The 16994-nt window shown below is 44.6% G+C and overlaps 1 protein-coding gene across 4 annotated transcripts in view; it reads left to right on the top strand.

Moving 5' to 3' along the window:
- Positions 1-16994, top strand: part of LOC130358019 (interferon regulatory factor 6-like) — an 83234-nt gene that overhangs the window by 41348 nt on the left and 24892 nt on the right. Inside the window, exon 1 of one of the 4 annotated variants that reach the window (XM_056560820.1) lies at positions 12501-12673. The exons of 1 other annotated variant lie outside the window; for it this stretch is intronic. The gene's annotated coding sequence lies outside the window, so the exon portion shown is untranslated. Of the gene's footprint in view, positions 1-12500; positions 12674-16547; positions 16574-16994 lie in introns of those variants that run through there. 2 more of the 4 variants (XM_056560818.1, XM_056560822.1) reach the window with 2 other exon arrangements.

Here is a 16994-nt window from a genome sequence, read left to right as displayed (position 1 = left end):
AGATAGGCGCGGTACAAGGGAGTAGGCAGGAGCAAGGTCGGACGTAGCAGAAGGTCGGGGCAGGCAGCAAGGATCGTAGTCAGGGGCAACGGCAGAAGGTCTGGAACACAGGCTAGGAACACACAAGGAACGCTTTCACTGGCACTAAGGCAACAAGATCCGGCAAGGGAGTGCAAGGGAAGTGAGGTAATATAGGGAAGTGCACAGGTGATTACCCTAATTGGAACCACTGCGCCAATCAGCGGCGCAGTGGCCCTTTAAATCGCAGAGACCCGGCGCGCGCGCGCCCTAGGGAGCGGGGCCGCGCGCGCCGGGACAGAACAGACGGGGAGCGAGTCAGGTAGGGGAGCCGGGGTGCGCATCGCGAGCGGGCGCTACCCGCATCGCGAATCGCATCCCGGCTGGCAGCGGGATCGCAGCGCCCCGGGTCAGAGGACGTGACCGGAGCGCTGCAGCGGAGAGAGAGAAGCGAGCGCTCCGGGGAGGAGCGGGGACCCGGAGCGCTCGGCGTAACAGTACCCCCCCCCTTGGGTCTCCCCCTCTTCTTAGAGCCTGAGAACCTGAGGAGCAGACTTTTGTCTAGGATGTTGTCCTCAGGTTCCCAGGATCTCTCTTCAGGACCACAACCCTCCCAGTCCACTAAAAAAAAATTTTTTCCTCTGACCTTTTTGGCAGCTAAGATTTCCTTGACCGAGAAGATGTCCGAGGAGCCGGAAACAGGAGTGGGAGGAACAGATTTGGGAGAAAAACGGTTGAGGATGAGTGGTTTGAGAAGAGAGACGTGAAAGGCATTAGGGATACGAAGAGAAGGAGGAAGAAGAAGTTTATAAGAGACAGGATTAATTTGACGCAAAATTTTGAAAGGACCAAGATAGCGTGGTCCCAACTTGTAGCTAGGGACACGGAAGCGGACATATTTAGCGGAGAGCCATACCTTGTCTCCAGGGGAAAAAACGGGAGGAGCTCTTCTTTTCTTATCCGCGAATCTCTTCATGCGTGAAGAAGCCTGTAAGAGAGAATTTTGGGTCTCTCTCCATATGATGGAAAGGTCACGAGAAATTTCATCCACAGCGGGCAGACCAGAGGGCAAGGGAGTAGGGAGGGGGGGAAGAGGGTGACGGCCGTACACCACGAAAAATGGGGATTTGGAGGAAGATTCAGAGACCCTGAAGTTATACGAGAATTCGGCCCATGGGAGAAGATCTGCCCAGTCATCCTGGCGGGAGGAAACAAAATGTCGCAAATAATCACCCAAGATCTGGTTAATTCTTTCTACTTGTCCATTGGACTGGGGATGATATGCAGAAGAAAAATTTAATTTAATCTTGAGTTGTTTACAGAGAGCCCTCCAGAATTTAGACACGAATTGGACGCCTCTATCCGAGACAATCTGCGTAGGCAACCCGTGAAGACGAAAAATGTGTACAAAAAATTGTTTAGCCAACTGAGGCGCAGAAGGAAGACCAGGAAGAGAGATGAAATGTGCCATTTTGGAGAATCGATCAACGACCACCCAAATAACAGTGTTGCCACGGGAAGGGGGTAAATCAGTAATAAAGTCCATACCAATCAGAGACCAAGGCTGTTCGGGGACAGGCAGAGGATGAAGAAACCCAGCGGGCTTCTGGCGAGGAGTCTTATCCCGGGCACAGATAGTGCAGGCTCGCACAAAGTCCACAACATCCGTCTCCAGAGTCGGCCACCAATAGAAGCGGGAGATGAGTTGCACAGATTTCTTGATACCCGGATGACCTGCGAGATGGGAGGAGTGACCCCATTTGAGGATTCCGAGGCGTTGGCGAGGAGAAACAAAGGTCTTTCCTGGAGGGGTCTGCCTGATGGAGGCAGGAGAAGTGGAGATCAGGCAGTCAGGTGAAATGATGTGTTGCGGAGAGAGTTCAACTTCTGAGGCATCCGAGGAACGAGAGAGAGCATCGGCCCTAATGTTCTTATCGGCAGGACGAAAGTGAATCTCAAAATTAAATCGGGCAAAGAACAGAGACCACCGGGCCTGGCGAGGATTCAGCCGTTGGGCAGACTGGAGGTAGGAGAGGTTCTTGTGGTCGGTGTAGATAATAACAGGAGAACTTGATCCCTCCAGCAGATGCCTCCATTCCTCAAGTGCTAATTTAATGGCTAGAAGCTCTCGATCCCCGATGGAGTAGTTCCTCTCCGCTGGAGAGAAGGTCCTAGAGAAAAAACCACAAGTGACAGTATGCCCGGAAGAATTTTTTTGTAGGAGAACAGCTCCAGCTCCCACTGAGGAGGCATCAACCTCCAATAGGAAGGGTTTGGAAGGGTCAGGTCTGGAGAGGACGGGAGCCGAAGAAAAGGCAGACTTGAGTCGTTTAAAGGCGTCTTCTGCTTGAGGAGGCCAGGACTTGGGATCAGCATTTTTTTTGGTTAAAGCCACGATAGGAGCCACAATGGTAGAAAAATGTGGAATAAATTGCCTGTAATAATTGGCGAACCCCAAAAAGCGTTGGATAGCACGGAGTCCGGAGGGGCGTGGCCAATCTAAGACGGCAGAGAGTTTGTCTGGATCCATCTGTAGTCCCCGGCCAGAGACCAAATATCCTAGAAAAGGAAGAGATTGGCATTCAAACAGACATTTCTCGATTTTGGCATAGAGTTGGTTGTCACGAAGTCTCTGAAGAACCATACGGACATGCTGGCGGTGTTCTTCTAGATTGGCAGAAAAAATTAGGATATCGTCCAGATATACAACAACACAGGAGTATAACAGATCACGAAAAATTTCATTGACAAAGTCTTGGAAGACGGCAGGGGCGTTGCACAGGCCAAAGGGCATGACCAGATACTCAAAGTGTCCATCTCTGGTGTTAAATGCCGTTTTCCACTCGTCCCCCTCTCTGATGCGGATGAGGTTATAGGCGCCTCTTAAGTCCAATTTAGTAAAGATGTGGGCACCTTGGAGGCGATCAAAGAGTTCAGAGATGAGGGGTAAGGGGTAGCGGTTCTTAACCGTGATTTTATTAAGACCGCGGTAGTCAATGCAAGGACGTAGGGAGCCATCTTTTTTGGACACAAAGAAAAATCCGGCTCCGGCAGGGGAGGAGGATTTACGGATAAAGCCCTTTTTTAGATTCTCCTGGACGTATTCGGACATGGCAAGAGTCTCTGGGGCAGAGAGAGGATAAATTCTGCCCCGGGGTGGGGTAGTACCCGGGAGGAGGTCGATAGGGCAATCATAAGGCCTGTGAGGAGGTAGAGTCTCAGCTTGTTTTTTGCAGAAAACATCCGCGAAGTCCATATAGGCCTTAGGGAGACCGGTTACTGGAGGAACCACAGAGTTACGGCAAGGGTTACTGGGAACCGGTTTTAGACAGTTCTTGGAACAAGAGGACCCCCAACTCTTGATCTCCCCAGTGGACCAATCCAGGGTTGGGGAATGAAGTTGAAGCCAGGGAAGTCCAAGGAGAATCTCCGAGGTGCAATTGGGGAGGACCAAAAGTTCAATCCTCTCATGATGAGATCCGATGCTCATAAGAAGGGGCTCCGTGCGGAAACGTATGGTACAGTCCAATCTTTCATTATTTACACAATTGATGTAGAGGGGTCTGGCGAGACTGGTCACCGGGATGTTGAACCTGTTGACGAGAGAGGCCAAAATAAAATTTCCTGCAGATCCAGAGTCCAAGAAGGCCACTGTAGAGAAGGAGAAGGCAGAGGCAGACATCCGCACAGGCACAGTAAGACGTGGAGAAGCAGAGTAGACATCAAGGACTGTCTCACCTTTGTGCGGAGTCAGCGTACGTCTTTCCAGGCGGGGAGGACGGATAGGACAATCCCTCAGGAAGTGTTCGGTACTAGCACAGTACAGGCAGAGGTTCTCCATACGGCGTCGTGTCCTCTCTTGAGGTGTCAGGCGAGACCGGTCGACCTGCATAGCCTCCACGGCGGGAGGCACAGGAACAGATTGCAGGGGACCAGAGGAGAGAGGAGCCGAGGAGACGAAACGCCTCGTGCGAACAGAGTCCATATCTTGGCGGAGTTCCTGACGCCTTTCAGAAAAACGCATGTCAATGCGAGTGGCTAGGTGAATAAGTTCATGTAGATTAGCAGGAATTTCTCGTGCGGCCAGAACATCTTTAATGTTGCTGGATAGGCCTTTTTTGAAGGTCGCGCAGAGGGCCTCATTATTCCAGGACAATTCTGAAGCAAGTGTACGGAATTGTACGGCATACTCGCCAACGGAAGAATTACCCTGGACCAGGTTCAACAGGGCAGTCTCAGCAGAAGAGGCTCGGGCAGGTTCCTCAAAGACACTTCGGATTTCCGAGAAGAAGGAGTGTACAGAGGCAGTGACGGGGTCATTGCGGTCCCAGAGCGGTGTGGCCCATGACAGGGCTTTTCCGGACAGAAGACTGACTACGAAAGCCACCTTAGACCTTTCAGTGGGAAACAGGTCCGACATCATCTCCAGATGCAGGGAACATTGGGAAAGAAAGCCACGGCAAAACTTAGAGTCCCCATCAAATTTATCCGGCAAGGATAAGCGTATCCCAGGAGCGGCCACTCGCTGCGGAGGAGGTGCAGGAGCTGGCGGAGGAGATGACTGCTGAAGCTGTGGTAGTAACTGTTGTAGCATAACGGTCAGTTGAGACAGCTGTTGGCCTTGTTGCGCTATCTGTTGTGACTGCTGGGCGACCACCGTGGTGAGGTCAGCGACAACTGGCAGAGGAACTTCAGCGGGATCCATGGCCGGATCTACTGTCACGATGCCGGCTGGCAGGTAGTGGATCCTCTGTGCCAGAGAGGGATTGGCGTGGACCGTGCTAGTGGACCGGTTCTAAGCCACTACTGGTTTTCACCAGAGCCCGCCGCAAAGCGGGATGGTCTTGCTGCGGCGGTAGTGACCAGGTAGTATCCACTAGCAACGGCTCACCTCTCTGGCTGCTGAAGATAGGCGCGGTACAAGGGAGTAGGCAGGAGCAAGGTCGGACGTAGCAGAAGGTCGGGGCAGGCAGCAAGGATCGTAGTCAGGGGCAACGGCAGAAGGTCTGGAACACAGGCTAGGAACACACAAGGAACGCTTTCACTGGCACTAAGGCAACAAGATCCGGCAAGGGAGTGCAAGGGAAGTGAGGTAATATAGGGAAGTGCACAGGTGATTACCCTAATTGGAACCACTGCGCCAATCAGCGGCGCAGTGGCCCTTTAAATCGCAGAGACCCGGCGCGCGCGCGCCCTAGGGAGCGGGGCCGCGCGCGCCGGGACAGAACAGACGGGGAGCGAGTCAGGTAGGGGAGCCGGGGTGCGCATCGCGAGCGGGCGCTACCCGCATCGCGAATCGCATCCCGGCTGGCAGCGGGATCGCAGCGCCCCGGGTCAGAGGACGTGACCGGAGCGCTGCAGCGGAGAGAGAGAAGCGAGCGCTCCGGGGAGGAGCGGGGACCCGGAGCGCTCGGCGTAACAATAGGTTTCCACTATGATTTTTTGGGCAAAAATGCTGCAAAAATCGCCTAATCTGCCGCAAGACATGTTTTCAGTGAAAAAACACAGTGGCCAGATGTTTACATTGGAATCTTCATCTCCCCAACATTCTAATGTAATTTATTTGCGGTCAGGCCACTAAACCTAGTGACCTAGATGCATGTATTTCACCTACTTTCCCCTTTCTAATCATCATGCACAGCAGGTCCCGGCTGCTATCAGCTGCGGGGATCCGATCATCCAATATGGTGGCCGGAGGTCCCTTTACCTGTTAAGGCCATCATCCTGGGGTCTTCGTCTCTGGTCTGCCCTCCAGCATATGCATAGCACTGTTCAGTATCAGCAAGCTAAGGATTGCTGTAGATAGTCCCCTATGGGAACATAAAAAGAGTTAAAAAGTTGTAAAAATAAAAAAAATAACTGAAAAATCCCCTCCCCAAAAAAAATATTAATGGTACCTTTTTCCCATTTTTTCCCAAAAAGCGTAAAAGAAAAATAAATAAACATATTTGATACCGCTGCATGCGTAAATGTTCAAAATATAATGTTTATGATCCCATATGGTGAATGGCATAAACATAAAAAAAAGTCTGTAATTGCTCACATCACTTTAAAAAAAATTTTTTATAAAAAACTGATAAAAATCACAGATGCAAAAGCGGTACTGATAAATACTAAAGATCACGGTGCAAAAAAACAAGCCCTCATACAGCCCTGTATATGAAAAATGGAGAAAGTTATAGATGTAGAAAGTTCAAGAGCACATTTCCCCCATCTCATACACAGACTTTGGATCAAAGCCCAAAAACAGGAAGTGCAGCCTGGAGTGCTGAGGGGGAGGGGGTGTCCAGTCTCATTCAATCATAGCTCCTCTCACACTTAAATGCCATATGCTATTGGACACCCCCCCCCCCTCAGCACTCCAGGCTGCACTTCCTGTTTTGGGCTTCGGTCCAAAGTCTGTGTATGAGATGGGGGCAAATGTGCTCTTGAGCTTTTTTAAGCACAAATAAAACATAGAAAACTTTTTTTTTAAACAAAGTATATTGGAAATATTTTTGATTTAGGATAAGGAGTGCAATAGCAGAAATTAGTTTTAATGAGAGTGACCATTTAAGTCATGCTGCGGAGATCCTTTCCTTCTCCCGATAATTGTTCCCTGAATAAAAATAAACAAAGATTTTGTAGGAAAAAAATTACATATTCGTTAGATAAAAATTACAGCATCTCTATTGCATTCTTTTCTCCCTGGTACCAAACAAAGTTGGTAAAAGCGGCCTACCGGGAAAAGCTGCCAAAGGAGCAAAGAAAAAAGCCTATTCCTACACAAGGATAAAAACAAAACCTCTGTAGAATCCTAGTCTTAACCCCTTAAGGACCAAGCCCATTTTGACCTTAAGGACCAGGCCAATTTTATTTTTGCATTTTAGTTTTTTCCTCCTCGTCTTCTAAAAATCTTAACTCTTGTTTTTTGCGCGCCCAGTTGTCCTGCGTAATGACATCACTCATTTTACCATAAAATGTATGGCGCAACCAATACAAATACTATTTACGCCGTACAATTTACGGTACAAAGGACATGTGCTCTTTATTCTGTGGGTCAATACAATTAAAAAGATACCCATGATTATATACTTTTCTATTATTGTTGCGCTTAAAAAAAAAATCGCAAACTTTTTAACCAAATTGGTATGTTTAAAATCCTTCTATTTTGATGACCTATAACTTTTTCAATTTTCCGTATAAGTGGCGGTATGAGGGCTCACTTTTTGCGCCTTGGTCTGTACTTTTTATTGATACCACATTTGTGAATATCAAACTTTTTATGAATTTTTTTCTAAAAAAAATTTTTGAATAAAATGTTGCACTGTAAAATTTTGCACTTTTTTTTTTTTTACATTCACGCCGTTCACCGTATGGGATCATTAACATTATATTTTAATAGTTCGGACATTTACGCAGGCGGCGATACTGAATATTTATATACATTTATTTTTTTTCACACTTTATGGGGTAAAATCGGAAAAAAGGACATTTTACATTTTTATTGGGGAGGGGAATTTTCACATATTTTTTACTTTTTTTTTTTTTACTTTCATTTTTACACTTTAATAGTCCCCATAGGGGAATGTCAATAGCAATCCTTTTATTGCTAATACTGTTCAGTGCTATGTATAGGACATAGCACTAATCAGTATTATCGGTGATCTTCTGCTCTGGTCTGCTCGATCTCAGACCAGAGCAGAAGACCCCGGGAGACGGCCGGAGCCTAGTGAGGGGACCTCTGTCCACCATGCTGGATGATCGGATCGCCAAGGCAGCGCTGCGGGCAATCCGATCATCCATTCAAAGTACCGCACTGCCGCAGATGCCGTGATCTGTATTGATCACGGCATCTGCGGGGTTAATGGCGGACATCTGCGCAATCGCGGATGTCCGCCATTACCGGCGAGTCCCTGGCTGCTGATAGCAGCTGGGACCTACCGCGCATGATGCGAGCACCGCTCCGATGTTCACGTTTATGACGGAGCGTAAATGTACGCCATGGTGCGTTAAGTACATTTACGTCCATTGTTGTTAAGGGGTTAAAAGGGGTACTCCGGTGGAGAAACTGGTGCCAGAAAGTTAAACAGATTAAACAATCTTAATCCTTCCAGTACTTATTAGCTACTGAATACAACAGAGGGAATTCTTTTCTTTTTGGAACACAGAGCTCTCTGCTGAATCACAAGCACAGCGCTCTCTGTTGACATCTCTGTCCATTTTAGGAACTGTCCAGAGCAGCATATGTTTGTTATGGGGATTTTCTCCTACTGGACAGTTCTTAAAATGGACAGAGATGTTAGCAGAGAGCACTGTGCTCGTGATGTCAGCAGAGATCTCTGTGTTCCAAAAAAAAAAAAATTATTTCCTCTGTAGTATTCAGCAGCTAATAAGTACTAGAAGGATTAAGATTTTTTTTTTTACTTTCTGTTTAACTTTCTGGCACCAGTTGATTTAAAAAAAAAAAGTTTAACACCGGAGTACACCTTTAATCATAGATACTCTATGATTAAGGCCTGGTAGGGAGGAAACACGTCAGAGGGGGAGTTTTTTACCTCAAACATGTCGGTGTGCACCTTTTTTGTATCCTGTCGATTTTAATGGAATTTCAATAAACGAATGGTTTTGCCAGTGCTGTGAACTCTTGGACTTTGTATTTTGGAGACAGTGAAGGAGGACTGACTGCACTACCAGCTATTTAGGTATTCATACAATTAAAATTGGCACTCACCAGCCTAGAGATCTGGATTCCATAGTTAATAATCAGATTATTAGTAGGCGGTTTGGAGGGCGACCCAAACCACCAACATTATAATTCACTGGATCAGGTGCATTGGAGGATTCCATTTAATGGTAGATTATACAATACATGGATAGACAGTCGCTCATACTGTCTCCCATTCTGGCTCATAGAGGGGACCCCATTTTCTCCCATTTATAGTCATTCATAGGAATTGCCTTGATGTCTAAAGTGAAATAGTGTTTATGCTGACACTATCTTAGACACTTCCCGGTAATGCATTACCCACTTGGAATGTTTAATTCCATTAATGCAAATTGCAAAACACCTAAGTTGCTAAGGAAGCTAAGTCAGTCATGTCATAGTATATGTTCTGGCTCATGTATGATGTCAAGTAGATATACACTCAATATTTTATATTCTGAGTAAGCAAAAACAAGGAAGTACATGTATCAATGTTTCACTTATAAAAACCAAGACAACGTAAAAAGTTATACAATGTGAGTAACTCAAGACTCATCATGTATGAGATGTATAAGATCCATAATAGAGTTCTCTCTATATATAGCAATATATAAACTATATACACAGGAGGTAATCACATCGAGTGAAGGTATTTTCAGTAGTCATGTAGTCCTACCCCCTATACCACTCAACATTTACAATGAGGTAGTAAGAGTGATATGTAGAATTATCTAAATCCCTATGGGTACAGTGTGTCCTCTTTGCCAATTTAGAGCTAGGAATGGTAATGGACCCTGCCAGGATACTCCATAGAATCCTTTGACAAACAAAACCACTGGGAAAGATTTCAAGACTTTGCCCAGACACGATCTGATCCTATTTTTGGCACTCAGGCTAAAACACAGCACCAATGTATTAGCTTAACCGCATCCTTTAGATGCCTCCCATTAATACAAATACCATATTTCTTAATTCACCCTTGACCTTGCTACTGCTTCAGTGTCCCCTGCTGGAAGTGCTGCAATGACATTTCATCCATGGTGCATGTTATTCTACAGCCAATCACTGGCCTCAGAGATCACATGCTGTACATGCAGGAAGAGATCACCGAGGCCAGTGATTGGCTGTAGCATCATGTGCACCCTGTATGAACATCATAACAGCACTGTTGGTGAAGGACACCCAAGAGCGCTGGAGTGGGAGCGAATTCAGGATTGAGCAGGCAACAGCAGATGATTGGATGAACATCTGGCCCAACACTACCCCCCAGCTGCCGTTGCTGGGCAAAATGTTTGGGATGGCCCATGGTAGGTGATTGAGTCTGGACCTCTGGTTTATCAGCTGCTGCAGCTAGGAACTTAGATCCTAGTCTACCCAGTGACAGTCAGGTTATTTGTCCAATTACCTACGGATTTTCTATTTATATTGCGGTCTGGTGTAATTTGGGTCACTTATCCACCAGCCCGCTAGACCTCCGGTTCTGCACCCACCCGCACCTTTGTTTGTCATTGCTATGTCATGACAGCTATATTAGACGGGGTAAATCAATAGCTATGTGTTTGTTCAGGTTTATGCAGCTGTCCAGATAAATTGGCAATTAGTATTAAAACTTACTGTTTGTAGCCTACTGTTTTTAGGTCTGACCTTATGGTTAAACTAAGTTTTGTCAAATATTTCAGTTAAAACTATTTTATGGATTCAACTTTAATAAAGATGGCCCGTGCCACAATTTTCCTTCCTTTTGTTGCCCTCATGTTAATTTTTATTTTTCCTTAATTGTAATGTGTCATTTATAATACCATGTTTCTGAGATCATCTGGGTACATCCAATAGGAAATAATTATGCTACAGTTTTAAATGATGATCTGCTAGATAACCTGCTTTGAGGGGTAGAATAAAAGGAGTCCACGGCACCAGGTAGTCTCTTGCAAGTAAAATCTTCCTTTATTTAGGCATAGTAGGACATAAGGAGAGGCGGAACAAGGTACCGATAAGCGCTAATTTCGCATCATGTGACGCTTTGACAAGGCATGACATGGCCTAATGCTGCTGCAGCTGTCCTGCAGTACACATGAGTGGTGCAGGATTACACTTCCCCTTGTTATTGCTATGAGGGGAATTCCAGAACTTAAAAACATATTTCCTATCCACATTATAGGGCATAAGTGTCTAATTGTGAAGAATCTGTCCTCTGGAGCCCCCCCACGATCTCAAGAGCAGTGCCTCAGCTCTCCCCGTTACATGGGGAGAAATGGAGACAAAAATGCAGTGTGAACCCACTCTTACATTCTTATTTTTGTGTCTGTATCCCAGCCTTACCCCATTTCTGATGACCTGGAACTGACAAATTTTTGTGAAAGATTGCAGCAGTGGATTCAAAAGGAAAAGGGAAAATATAAGGAAGGAGTTAGTTTGGTACTTTTTTTGGTTATTTTTTATATGTTTTGTTTTTATAATAAACATGCTGTTTGAAAAAAATAAAATAAAAAAAAAAAACACAACAAACCTTGACTTACCTCCTGAACTCTCCTGATGCCTCTGGTTTGCTGCTCCATTCTCCGCTGTGATCCTCTTCCTTGGGCCAGGTTTCAATGCGTCACCAATGGTGCTCAGCAAATTGCAGTGGCGATAAGGTGTTTTAAGTCCTGGCCTTCTTCCTGGTACTGAGACCCAATAAATCCCATTTCTGCTTAGACGATCTGTCTTGGGTGCGACACTGCTTCGGCCAGCGATTTGCTATACCACACTATGACGCGCAGCAGCGACACCAGGGGAGGTTAGTGATGGTACAAAAAATAAATAAATAAAATAAAGTACTCCTTTAAACATCTTCTTTCTGGCACAAAAAAGCTGTAAGACCTCCCTCTTATTAGACAATATTTGACCACAATTCACAACAAGTCAATTAAAGGAGTATTCCAGGAAAAAACTTCTCTCTCTATATATATATTTATATATAATTATTATATATATTTATTTATTATATATATATATATATATATATATATATATATAGATGCAAATCATAAAATGTTGCAGTATCTTGTAATACCTTTTTTTATTGGACTAACAAAGGTATTAAAAAAAAGGTATTACAAGATACTGCAACATTTTATGATTTGCATCTGCATCACTGGACTAATACGGCTACTCAAATTTACTATATATCAACTGGCTTCAGAAAGTTAAACAGATTTGTGAATTACTTTTGTACAAAAAAAATCTCAATCCTTTCAATAATTATCAGCTGCTAAAGTTGAGTTGTTCTTTTCTGTCTTGCAACAGTGCTCTCTGCTGACATCTCTGCTTGTCTCGGGGAACTGCACAGAGTAGAAGAGGTTTGCTATGGGGATTTGCTTCTAATCTGGACCGTTCCCGAGACAGGTGTCATCAGAGAGCGCTTAGACAGAAAAGAACAACTCAACTTCAGCAGCTCATAAGTACTGAAAGGATAATTTTTTTTAATTTTTTATTTTAATTTTTTTTAATAGATGTCATTTACAAATCTGTTTAACTTTCTGGAGACAGTTGATAAACTAAATGAAAAGGTTTTTTTTTGTTTTTGTTGTTTTTTAACCTGGATAACCCCTTTAAGGTGCTATCCATATAGCTATATCCACAGTGGTGTCTCCCCAGCAGACACAGACAGCACCTGCACATTAGTACTCAGGAGGTTGTGCAATGCTGCCTGCTGTGCTCCCATGGTGCCTCCTTGACTCATGCTGTGAGGATGAGTGGCTGCAGCCCAGGCCTCCTCCCTCACTAGGTGTGTCCTGTAGCCCTGAGCAAAGTGACGTCAGCCATACCTGAGCCAGGCAGGAAGGTGAGGGCAGTCATTAGCACAGGAATCAAAGGGAGGAGGATAGAAGGCAAAAGGGGGGTCACATCCAGGGGCTCCACTACTATTGTCAATAGCCATTGCCTGCACACTGCTTACAGCCGGGGTCTGCTGTGTGGAGCCAGGTGGAGGTAAGACGCTGCTTCCCTGCTGTGGAGCTGCATTTCCTGCTTGCATATTTGTGGTTAACTGCTCAGCTGCCATATTGTTGTTTCCGTGGAAGTTCTGGGTGTTCACTGTTATTCTGAATATTCTTTACATTATATATACTGTATATCAGATCCAGTCATTACTTATTAACGTGGTGTGAAGTGTTTTTTCTATTGTTTTATGGTCCTGATTGATACAATGCCAGTGTAGTCTGTGGAGTTGAGGTAAATATTTTGGTGTTTTGATCTTTATTGTATCAGTTTGGGCTTATGTTTCTCATACAGTCTTGTGACCTGGAAAGTTGGAGCATAAACTTTAGTATGGTGTTAAAAACTTTTTAATTGTGTGTACCTAGATCAATGAATCCCAACCAGGGTGCCTCCAGCTGTTGCAAAACTACAACTCCCAGCATGCTCGGACAGCCTTCGGCTGTCCGAGCATGCTGGGAGTTGTAGTTTTGCAACAGCTGGAGGCACCCTGGTTGGGAGTCACTGATCTAGTAAGGGTGCATGCACACCACGTTTTTGCAATACAGTTCCCGTATCAGGTTTTTGATGAAAAACGGATTCCTCAAACCTGACTTAGGCTACGTTCACACTACGGAATTCCACGGGTGGAATTACGCAAGCGGAATTCCGTGGTTTGAACTTAACATCAGTGTGAATGGGTTTCCGCAAGACCAGTTCACACTGTGGAATTTCAGTGGCGGAATTGAAACTGTTTCGCTCAAAGAAAGAACATGTTCATTCTTTGCGCGGATTCTGTGAGCACTACATAGCCGTCAATGGTGACTGCTCAGTGCCCCGCGGCCCTAGCGCCGAAGTTTTTTCGGCGGCCGCCAGACGGAATCTCCGCTCGCTGAATTAAGCAAGTGGAGATTCCGCAGTGTGAACGCACCCTTGGCTGCATTCACATCTCCTTTTTGCAATACGGTTCCCGTATCAGTTTTTTTGTAAAAAAAAAATTAAAAAAAATATAGAAAAATAAAAAAATAAAAAAGTGTCTCAAAACCGGACTGAACCGTATATACCTCTGTGCGGTTTTAAACCGTATATGGTTTCAAAACGGATGTTCGGTTGCATACGTTTTTTTTTTTTTTTTTTTTTAATTTATTTTTTTAAACTGATACGGTTTTATGTTTGTCCTTAAATAAAGTCCTTCTTGCTCTATTTGTGGGAAGAACTTTCGGCATGCACTGCGCATGTGCAAACTGCAAAACCATATTGTACAGACCGGATGGAACCGTACGCACATACGGTTCAGTACAGTTCCCATAGACCACCATTTAAAAAAAAAATATGTATACGGGTTGTATCCGGTTTTTCGCCCAGACATAAAACTGAAGTGTATGGGGAAAAAAATGGATAAAACTAGAGATGAGCGAACTTACAGTAAATTCGATTCGTCACGAACTTCTCGGCTTGGCAGTTGATGCCTTTTCCTGCATAAATTAGTTCAGCTTTCAGGTGCTCCCGTGGGCTGGAAAAGGTGGATACAGTCCTAGGAGACTCTCTCCTAGGACTGTATCCACCTTTTCCAGCCCACCGGAGCACCTGAAAGCTGAACTCATTTATGCAGGGTAAGTCATCAACTGCCGAGCCGAGAAGTTCGTGACGAATCGAATTTACTGTAAGTTTGCTCATCTCTAGATAAAACCGTAAATGATGCAAAATGTACACAACCAGATGGTACGGTTGGCATGCGGTTTTCTATGTCTATACATATACGGTTCCATACATTTTTTTTTCACTGAAACCGTATTGCAAAAACGAGATGTGAATGCAGCCTAAACTGTATCAAAACGTGTGTACAAATTTTAACCCATATATGGTTGAAAACTGTATACGGTTTGAAAACTGATGTCCAGTTGCATCCGTTTATTAAGAAAAAAAAGTATGTTTTTAACTTTTCACTCCATTTTGAATAAAGTTTCACTTGTTTGATTGAAATTCCAAGAAAAAAAACGGTGCAAAGTCAAAAAACGGATGGAACCGTACGCACATACAGTTCTATAAGGTTCCCATTGACTCCCATGTTAAAAAAATAAAATAAAATAAAAATTAAAAACATATATACGGTTTGATACAGTTTTTCACCCGGACCAAAAAATGTGGTAGACTATGGTTTTGGGTACAGGTAAAAAAATGGACAAAACCGGATGATGCGTTTGACATACGGTTTACAATGTTAAGTCAATGCATACGGTTTTCTATACAGTTCTATACGGTTTTTAACTTGAAACCGTATACAGGAACTGTATAGCAAAAAACGTGGTGTGCATGCACCCTAAGCCAAATCTCCTCACACCCATGTGTCCTCTGGACAGTCAGTCTCCTTCCATTTCACCTCATTTTGAGTAGAGACTCGCAGTAATGTTACATATACTGTAATATGTTGGTGTTAGATCTTTTCTGCCTTTTCTCGTCCATTCAAAGTGCTACATTTTAAGTGTCTGCAATATCGAAGAATCAAAAGTACCACTACTCCCAGCAGACCTGCATTGTTTACTATTTACTGCACTCTGGATTTATTACTTTCCTAATTGATTTGTTTATCTTTATCCAATTTGTTTCCATTTCCTTTTCTTTCCATTTCCCCTGCCTTGTTTTCATGTATCTCCTCCCACTCCTGGTAGCTCTGTTGTCATTTTGTCACCTTACCCAGCACTATATATTAAGGCCTCTGGGATCCATTTGACGTGTGCATTCTGAGGTAGACCAGAGTTAATTGGAAATAAAATGATTCTATACCAATGAATAGGAGTACAAAAAACTAACTCTATGGAGGAAATGTATCAAAACTTGTGCAGAGGAAAAGTTGATCGGTTCCCTATAGCAACAAATATTGTTGCTGCTTTTATTTCTCAGACACCATTTTAACACTGGTTGCTATAGGAAACTGGCCAACTTTTCCTTCGCACAAGTTTTGATAAATGTCCCACTTTATGCCTATTGTTTTTGCCTTTTATCCTACCACCCATCCATTCCTCCAAGTGGATTTTATCAATGAGTCCATCTCCTTCTCTCATTCCATGTATTCCTCATATTTTTCCCAGCCCATCTTCACCAGTAACCTTTCATCTTTACATAAACACTCATAATTTCCATAACATTTGTTGTCTGTTTTATGATAACAAATTACACCAGCAGACCCAACCTGTGTGTGTGTGTGTGTGTGTGATAAAGGGAGGAATCCCGAAAGTTTGTCTCTACAAAATTCTGTTAGTCCAATAAAAAAGGTATTACAAGATACTGCAACATTTTTTGATTAGCATCTCTCTCTCTCTCTCTCTCTCTCTCTCTCTCTCTCTCTCTCTCTCTCTCTTATCTATATATATTAGTAAACCTCAATAAGCTGCTAAAAAACCGAAGAATAAACCATCTGGAGTGCACTATGGATTGTATGTATATCACAGATCCCCAAATTTTGGATATTCCTTGTCAGGGCCGCCATCAGGGGGGTACAACCTGTACCCCAGTAAGGGGCCCGGACCCCCAGGGGGGCCCGCCCGGCTCAATACCATTTATTTTATTTTTATGGCGAATCGGCGAGCTGGGGGTGTCACTATACACTGACTGACTGAACTCTGAACAGGCAGTCATTCAGTCACACCAGAGAGGGGGCTATCATCACGTTCATTTTTTTTATTTTTTTATTACTGAAGCCTGATCAGCCCTGCACTGTCTGCTACTGTGGTCCAGATCGGGGGCTGGAGGGAGCGCCATGCGGAGGGCAGCACACTGACACTGCAGCTGATATGGGACGTGCCTGCTCGTGGCCGTTAGTTACCAGCAGGCCAGTGACGTAGGCCCACGTGTTCCTCCTCTCCCTACCCGGCGACCGCAATAGAGTAGCGGAGCAGCCTGCTACACTGCACACAGGTAGGGGCAAATGCATGTATATGGAGGCAGTGTATATGGGGGGAGTGTGTGTGTATAAGGGCAGTGTGTGTGTGTATAAGGGCAGTGTGTGTGTGTATAAGGGCAGTGTGTGTGTGTATAAGGGCAGTGTGTGTGTATATAAGGGCAGTGTGTGTGTATATAAGGGCAGTGTGTGTGTATATAAGGGCAGTGTGTGTGTATATAAGGGCAGTGTGTGTGTATATAAGGGCAGTGTGTGTGTATATAAGGGCAGTGTGTGTGTATATAAGGGCAGTGTGTGTGTATATAAGGGCAGTGTGTGTGTATATAAGGGCAGTGTGTGTGTATATAAGGGCAGTGTGTGTGTATATAAGGGCAGTGTGTGTGTATATAAGGGCAGTGTGTGTGTATATAAGGGCAGTGTGTGTGTATATAAGGACAG

This window comes from Hyla sarda, chromosome 2 (assembly GCF_029499605.1).
Source record: "Hyla sarda isolate aHylSar1 chromosome 2, aHylSar1.hap1, whole genome shotgun sequence".
In the NCBI taxonomy this organism is placed as follows: Eukaryota; Metazoa; Chordata; class Amphibia; order Anura; family Hylidae; genus Hyla; species Hyla sarda.
Note: the sequence above shows the minus strand (reverse complement) of the source record. Positions and strands in the feature narration are given on the sequence as shown.